Source organism: Pinus tabuliformis, chromosome 2_2 (genome assembly GCF_031772625.1).
Source record: "Pinus tabuliformis cultivar Carrire ecotype Pingquan chromosome 2_2, CPIR1, whole genome shotgun sequence".
NCBI classification, from domain to species: domain Eukaryota; kingdom Viridiplantae; phylum Streptophyta; class Pinopsida; order Pinales; family Pinaceae; genus Pinus; species Pinus tabuliformis.
This window is the reverse complement of record NC_142300.1, coordinates 256,822,938-256,831,947: the sequence shown is the minus strand read 5'-3', so window position 1 is coordinate 256,831,947 and position 9,010 is coordinate 256,822,938.

Genomic DNA, 9,010 nt, shown 5'->3' with positions numbered 1-9,010 from the left:
AGTCACCTGCATGGAATTCTTTCATGACATTGTTAGTTTCATTCATGGTTAGACAATTAAGCAATATACCTTCATGATTTCTCCAAAATAATGCACCTTCTATAACGCAAAATTTTAAAGCCTTCATTTTCAAAAATCTTTTCTTGGTTCTGGACAATCCTAGGGGAGCACATAGGTTTAACAATACAAAGCATATATCAGCGTACCATGGAGATTGTAAAACTATTTCACTGATCTGTGGAGTCGCCAGCTCCGATTCATTGTCCAGCTCGTTAATTTCTAAGGCTTGAAAATTCGTCTCGGACATCAGTTTAGCTAAACCTTGTCCCTTTATCAGCTTGGTTGGTTTTATCTCTATGTCATATTCAAGGATGTTTGCAATCCACTTGCCTCTTTTGCCTTCTAATCCCCCTTGGGTCAATATGTATTTTACAGCAGCATGTGGGACATAGGCAATCACGTGTGAATATAATATGTACACTCTGAAATCCTTGATGGCCCTAACAAGTGCGTAGGCCTGCTTTTCCATTATTGGGTACTTCAAAGGGGCGTCTCTTAAGACTCGACTGAAAAAAGCAATTGGTTTTTCAGCTCCCTGTTCATCCTTTTGCAAAAGGACAACGGCTATGGTGTAATCAGATGCAAACGAAAATATGATAAAATCTTTATCAAACTGTGGGCTAGTTAGGACAGGGGTTAGTGTTAAGGCTGATTTGATACTCTCAAATGCTTGCTTGGTTTCAAGAGACCATTTTACCTTGGCATCCTTCTTTAACATGTTGCTTAACAATCTTATCATCTCAGCTAGATTTGGAATAAATCTTCTCAAGAAGTTGATTTTCCCAAGGAATGCTTGTAGCTCTTTAATGTTTCTTGGAAATGGGATTTGGAGGATGGCTTGTATTCTTTCAGGATCAATTCTGATCCCATCCTTTGATATGATGTGGCCAAGTAATTTTCCTTCTTCAAGGCCAAACAGAGACTTCTTGGGGTTCAAGGAAATGCCATATTTCCTACATGTGATGAAAATTTGCCTAAGATGCTTGAGGTGTTCTTCATCAGATTTGGAAAATGGGGTTAAGTCATCAAGGTAGACAACTAGGAAGTCATGTATTTCTTTGGCGAAAGCAATATCCATTTCTCGTTGAAAGGTAGCACCAACGTTTTTAAGACCAAATGGCATCTTTACATACTTAAATGTTCCCCAGGGTGTAGTAAAGGCAGTTTTGTCTTGGTCGTCCGGGTGAACAAGTATTTGGTTGAAACCTGAAAAACCATCTAGAAAAGAGATTCTAGATGATCCCACTACTCTCTGCAAGATGTGGTCCATTTTGGGCAAAGGGTAATGGTCTTTTAGGGATACTTGGTTTAAATTTCTGAGGTCTGCACAAAGTCTGATTTCACCTGTCTTTTTTCTCATAGGAACAAGATTGGACACCCATTCGGAAAATCTGATGGGTGCTATGATGCCTGCTTCAAACATCCTCTTTACTTCCTTCTCAATCGGGGGAAGAAGCATAGGGTTAATTCTTCTAATTTTCTGCTTGAAGGGTTTCCGGTTTGGTTTTAAAGGAATGGTGTGTTGGATCACCGAGGTGTCATAGGATTTCAGATCCTCATAGCTCCAAGAAAATACATCTTGGAACTCTTTGAATAAGTCAATATACTTGGGCTTTTGATCGGGTGGTAAGTTTTTGGACAGTTTGATCATTTTTGGCTTCTCTACTGTCCCAATGTTGTTTTCCTCTATCTCAGTGTTTATGGGCTGCAATTTTGGCTTTCTTGGCACGTCATTAGAATCAAACAAATCTTCTAATGGGGTAAGGCCAGCAGGCAAAAAGTTATCCTTTAAGTCAATGATGTCTGCCTCTGTTTTGGCTATATCTTCCAAGTGTATTTGTTTCAGCTGTTCTATGTTTTCTTTGTCAAAAATAGTTGGTTTCAGGATTTGCTTGACTGTTGCAGTTGTTACATCTTGCTGAGTTTCATTTGTTTGGTGTTCCATATCTGTCATAACATCCATGTCGATGTTAATATTTGAAAACTCATGATCAAGGGTGAGGAAATTATTAATCTGGGCATCATTTTCGAATAATTTCCAATCTTTAACGTTATTTGGGACTGCGGGCCTATGTTTTATTTCAGCTGTAAAGTGATGGTTTGGGTCAAAATGAAGCTTGCATGTACTAGCAAAGGTGGCTAGGTTGTTTGCATGAATGTTGTGATTTCTTGAAATCTTGTCAAGCTTGAATTCAATGAATGTCTGGAGTATATTAGTAGCAACGGTCCTATAGGCTCTCATTCTATTGTCATTGGTTACAAAATTTCCTTTCATCTGTTGTATGATTAAATCAGAGTCTCCTAAAATAGACACTTTTGCAGCTCCTAGAGTTTTGAGGAGTTTAAGGCCTAAAAGCAGAGCCTCATACTCTGTCATGTTATTTGTACATTTAAAATTCAGTCTGTAGGCATGTCCTTCTGCATGGTTGTTATGTGTGTTGTGAATCTAGACACCTGCCCCTGCTCCTAACTTGTTGACAAAGCCATCAAACTCTAAATACCATGTGATTTCTTGCTTATGGTCAGTATCAAGAGATTGAGATGTTTTAGGATCGGGCAGATTTAAAATTTCTGTTTGGGGGACTTCTTTTGGTACGTTGGCTGCGTCAATTGCTGTGACAGTTTCGTGGGTATTTGCAACCGACTCTTCGTTGATGTGTGCTTGTTGCTCTAGAGTGAAGAGATCATTATCAATTGAAACATTTGTATCATCATTAGACAAAATAAAAGAATCCATATCAGATTGGATTGAGTAAATGGGAAAATTTTCAGGCTTGCTCTCACTACTTACCACATATTTCATGAGCGTTTCTCTATACAGTCTCTTTGGTTGCCCAAAGACTGAAATGGTGGCATAGGAAAGGTCTAATTGAAGGGATCCTTGGAGTTTTGCTCCCCATGATCTTGACAGGAGCATACCGTACTTTGGTGGAATGTCAGCAACCACTACATCCATGAGGATGGTCTTGTTTGGGTATGGAACTAAGGAGACACACAAGTCTTTGATGAGGCCTAGACATTTCACTTGACTTGAGTCAAATGAGTACAGATCTTTGTAAGGTCTTGTAACATCAAGATTCAGTTTTTCCATTACTGCTTTGGGCATAAGATTGTGCGATGCCCCTGAGTCAAACATAGCATTGTGCAAAACTTTGTCATGTATATGAAAACTGACATAAAAGGGTGGGAAAGGTCCATGTGTTGATTTTCCGTTAACTTCTGGGCCAAATAGCAGCTCTGGGGTGTCATCTAAAACATTTACATCATCTTTGACCTCTGGCATTTGAAGTGATTTTTGAATTTGCTGCCTATATACATCGTGTTTAGCCAATTCTGAGAGGGGAATGGATATTTTTAACTTAGCTATTTCTGTCTCTAAGTTAAATGGCTTTTCCAGTGGAGTTTTGGTGTTGATAATAGCAGTTTTTTCTGTTTCATTTGAATTGTCTGCGTTTTGCTCTTGTTTATCACTGCTATGGGAGGTTTTTGCTTGCGGTTTTTCAACTTCAGGAAAGTTTTTTGGAACCCTGTTCGAGCTTTCTTTCGAGGAAGAAGGTGGCAAAGGCTGATCTTTGGAAGGCTGTATCTCTGTTATGTCTTCTACAGTCACTTGATGTGGGTTTGGAATAGGTATATTAGCTGGTTCTGTTACGACAGTCTTGCCTTTAGTCTTGCTGGGTTGTTTGCCTTCCTTTGTTTTACTAGGTTCGGGAATGTCAATGGTCCTAGTTCTCAGCTTATATTCTTTGTGTGCTTCATACACAGCGGTATCATAACCTTGTTTAAAATCAAAAGACTTGCCAGACCTAGTCTGAAACTGATTGTAATCGAGTTCATTTTGATCTTCTTGGGACAGGACAGTTTGGTGCTCACCCTTTAGATCCATTAAGTTCATGTGAGTGTCCTCTATGGGTTCACTAGATGTAGATCCTTCAACATAATTATCTTGGAAAGGGGGTCTTATGTCATGGTCTTGGTTAGGCCTACCAGCATTTGTGTTCTGCGTTTTTCTAAAATTTGGGTTCCTTATGGTATTAGACTGTTGTCCTTCCCATGATGCTTTTCTCTCAACATTTTCTACTCTTCCTCCCAGCCTTTGCGGGCCATTGATGATAGCATCCAGCTTTTGATCAAAAGCTGAGGGTTATTCCTTAAAGGTGGTTCTCCTTTCCATTCTAGCTCGGTTTCTTTTGGCAATCAAATTGGCTTCTACGCTGACAGCAACATTTTGCATGTCCGCAAGGGTTTGAGTAGCTCTTTCTTTTAACTGGTATGCCATCTTCGGGTCGAATCCATCGGGAAATTTGTACAAGGCCAGATCAGGTGGAGGCCTTAAGTTCTGTGGTATTGCGTTATATACATTATTGAATCTTGCACAGTACTCCAAAAAAGTCTCTTGGGGACCTCTTTTGATCGTATCATATTCAGCTAGTATGTGCAAGGGGTCTTTCTTTTTCTCCCATCTGTTGGTAAAGGATTGGTAAAGCTCATCTGGGGTGGTTATGGAATTTGCAGCAAGTGATCTGAACCAAGTTCTCACATCACCTGTCAAACTCTGAACAAAAATTCTCATTCTTACACTATCATCATCTATCTCATAGTTTTCAAAATAGTCTTGCATCTTTTTGGTGTGTTGAAGGGCTTTGAAAGGACCGGTGGAATCAAAATATGTGATTTTCGATTGGTACTCTTGAGGTAAAGCCCCAGCATTAGCAGGTAATTGCAGGGGTGCATATCTATTAGCCATATTGGCAGGTATCAGTGGAACAACGGGGATAAGTGGAACAACTGGAGTAACGGGGATCACAGGAGTAACTGGAACGCTAGAAACAATAGTAGTGTCAGTATGTGTAGTGAATGAAGGTGTGGAAGGAGTACTACGGGATGTAGATGATGAACTAAGGGAAATAGGGGTTGAATGGAACAAAACCTTGACAGGAGTCGGAATACTGCTAGGGTAAGTTGTTTCATGGCTCAAATCAGCAAAATTTTCCTGTCTTTCTTGCTTCCTAATGATTTTAGAGATTATATTAGGGTTTTCAAAAAGAGCTGGAGGGTCGGGATCTGGATTTGACCTTGTATATCGTGGATTTTTCTTGGGAGCCAGCTTCCGAATTGTTTTTTTGGTAATTTTCTGGGAAATGTTTTTTGTAATCAACAAGGGACTAATTAAAATGTGAGACAACTCGTTTGTAACTTAAAACTAGCATGAAAATTGACTGAAGCAGCATTTATTCACTCCTGTTAATGCAAAGCAAAAAACAGTCTCAAAGGCTTCCTGGCTGACATTCAGGCTTCATCTGTAGTTTTAAGAGATAAACAGCAGTTGGAAAGTTTGATTTATGGTCTCAGCAGAGCTTTCTTACCTTCTTCGTGAAACTATCTGAGGAATTCCCCAGTGGAGTCGCCATTATGTTATCACTCAGGTTGTCCTTAAGCTCTGGAAAAGGATACGGCCGAGGTAACCACAGACCAACTTTGGATTGCAGGTTCTAGCCAACCTGCAATCAGAGAGGGCTCTCTCTTTAAGATTTAGCTTTGTTGAAAAGGATTTTAGGCTACATCTCAAGTTCAGAGGGTTTTTGTTTTGTTTTTGGTGGGAAAATTGATATTTTCAGACAGAGAGGTAAGGCATAGTCTGGAAGTTTCAAACCATTGGGCGTGGAGTCAAGGAGGATAACTGCTGGTGCGTTTCTTCGGTCATAAGAGAGGGAAAGTGGAGCAAGATAGCTGTGCATGAAACAATAACTTAGGTTAAAATGATGGGAAAAATGCTAAGTGATGAGAGGTAGTTAAGAATCTCTCAATCAGCTTAACAGAGGAGGTAACAGAGCGCTACCTAGGGGCAGTAAAGAATCCCTAGATAATTGGCAAACACAGGTGAACTGGGGTAAGCATGAGCCAGGAGGAATTCATATTCATAACCAATTCAATCAGAGAAAAACATAAAGAAATAGCAGAAATTGAGCATAGAGAGTATTTAAACTAATTCTAGGCTATTCTTTCTTTCTGCTATTTAGATAGTGGTAAACAATAAACAGAGGTAAGACGCACTTATTGCTTCAGGCTGCAGCACAAGAATTCCATCTTCATATCTCCAAAAGCATCCATTCACAACAGTTCGTTTGCTCTCCAAGCTTTCAGCAATCTTTGATTATAGAAAAAACTCAGGTATACAATGCGAGTCTCTAGTGAAAATTCTCAATCAACCAGCCCTTGAAACAATGTAGAGGGCGGTATATATAGGGAAAAACTACCTATAGAGTTCCTTTATTACATCTTGACCTAATCAGGTCTGAAAGAAAGATGATTACTTAACCTAATCCTATCCAGAAATAAATGCAAAAATATCTCAGGCTGCGCTCAGGGCCGCAGTATCAAAACTGAGTAAATGATGTTGTCCTTGGTGGCTTGCTGCAGTGTTTCCTGAAATAAATGTGTATGGGTTTTTGCATCTCTGTTGTCTGTTTGCATTTAAAGCTTTAAATGTGATTTGAGGGTAAGGATGGGCTTACGCCTCCTGATTTGACTTTCTGGGGGGGGCTCATCAATGTTTAGGTGCTTCGAGCCCCTAAAAAATCTTGACTGATACTCTTTGGCTCTTCTTCTTCCTCTGATACTCTTTGGCAATAAATTGAAGCAGTTCTGATGTGCTGTGGGTCTTATTCACAAATTAATGGCCATTGTTCAGCCTCTGTTTCCTTCAAAACTCTTTTCTGCTCCTTCCGGTAGGCTTCGCGAAGAAAAAATGGGTCATTTGGCGCCTTTCGGGCCTGTTGGGGGCCGCAGAATGAAAAGATTCCCTAAAGATTCCCCATTCAGGCCCAAAAATTCGCTCATCAAAAACTGCCTCAGAAACTGATTCCGGGGCTCCGAAGTGCGATTTTTTTCCCTTCGCGCCAAAAAGTGCTGATGACGTCAGCATGACGTCAACATGACCTGACGTTGTACGACGGGTGATGTCAGCGATGACGTCAGCATGGTGACATGGCGGGATGACGTCAGCATGATGTCATCATGTACGGACGGTGATGTGGCATGACACGTGGCAAGGGGCCACACAGGCAGGTGACTTGACATGTGACTGGGTAGAGGGGGGTGACGTAAGCGGTGACTGTGCAGGGGGGTGACGTAAGCGGTGAAGTCACCGGGCAGGAGGCGGTAAGTGGTTTTGTGGCGCACTAACTTTGGGGGGGAAGCGGTTTTGTCAGAGGGGGCTCCGCCACAACCCAGGAGCTGACGCATGGTGGGAGGTACGGCGTTAATATCGCCCATCTCCCGGACACTAACCTTCAGGCTGTTCGGAGATGGGACGGCCCGCCAACCGTCGATCTGGGCGCAGGACGATCGGACAGCTGGCGGCGAATGCGGGAAGTTAGGGCGTGGAATATTCAAGGAATATTCTGAATTTAATATGCGGGCGGTGGGTTTAAAACTTAGGTTTATGTGGGATATGGGTGTTATATGGGTTTAATACGCGGGGTTAATGTGTTTATGCTAAAACTTTGGGTTAGGGGTGGAAAAGGGGGTTTTTGAGGGTTTAGGGCTAGGGGAGAGGTTATTAATCTGGCCAGGTGTCAGATTAATCCCTACTTTGACACAGATGGGCTAAAAATAGCCCCGGATGGACCGTTTTTTCCCGAACTTATAAAAATATGGCTATATTGCCAGGGAGGGGATATTCACATAGGGGAATTTTATATACAAAGTTTAAATAGGGGAAAGGGGAAAAATGATAGGGAGTTATATAATACTGTTAATGGTTAATATGAAGGTGACCAGCAGGCGCTAAAGTCAGGGATCTTAGGCTAAATTTGGGGAAAAGAACTTGTAGAGAACTGAGATCCTTGAGTGAAGCAGATCTTCACCTAGGCAACTGATATGGATGATGATGAATCTAAGAGGAATCAAGAAGATCTTGACCTCTTTTGGAAGTTAGTAAGGGACTTGGGGAATTAGAAGAAGGGGAAGTTAGTTATGTTCACCTTTGAGCTCCTTTGCCTGAAAACTGCCTGCACTGTGATCTGTAAAGATAAAGCACTTCGAAACACAAAATTGACCATCAATCATCATTCTACAACCACAGCTACCTACCCAGCCTATTTACCTAACATTTTTTTCTTCTTCTTTGGGTGGGTGCACTTAGAAATGCAGACCCAGATTTACAATTTTCTTTTGAATTCTTCCTATCTAGATCTACACTTATTTCTCCCAGGGCCCAGATTAAACAGATGGGTCCCTTTGATTCTCTACCTATCTACAAATCTGCCAAGATTAAACTGTTTGGACAGATATCATTCTCTATATTCTAAAACAGGAAATTGAAACCTAGGGAGACCAATATTAAACTGTTTGGACCTCCCTTAAATGAAAACTCTTCAAAACTGGAACAACTTATCAATAATTGGAATCAACAGTAGCATTTGGACTAGCACACTTCATGGCTTTCTTCTTTGGTCTCATCTGGAAATATGGAACACTGCAGCCTGCAAAGTATGACATATTTGGTATGTAAAAATGTCGATCATGAAAAATGATACCTTGTTGCAACAGGAGGCTAACAGAAGGAATATAATGAAAAATCAATATGGTAGTCCTAGTTTTGCGATCACGGCGAAAATATTTGTGTATCTATTTTATGTTTTCTACTCTCGCCATTTTTTATTTTATGTTTTTAGAATTCTTATGTAGGTAACCTGTGTACAAGGTTAAAACCTATAGGTATGGCCACATCAATGGGACATAGTGGCTTGAATCCCAATCCCACCTGAAAGGGGTTGTATCCAGTTGAGCTATGGAGAGCTTTGTTGTAGCTATGATAGACATATGGGAGGCATTCATCCCATGTGCATGGATTCTTCAAGTTGTAAATGCACATAATGTATATGCTCATCCTATTGACGACCTCTATTTTCCAGCAGTTTGGGTGTGGAAAGTCATGGACTTAGTG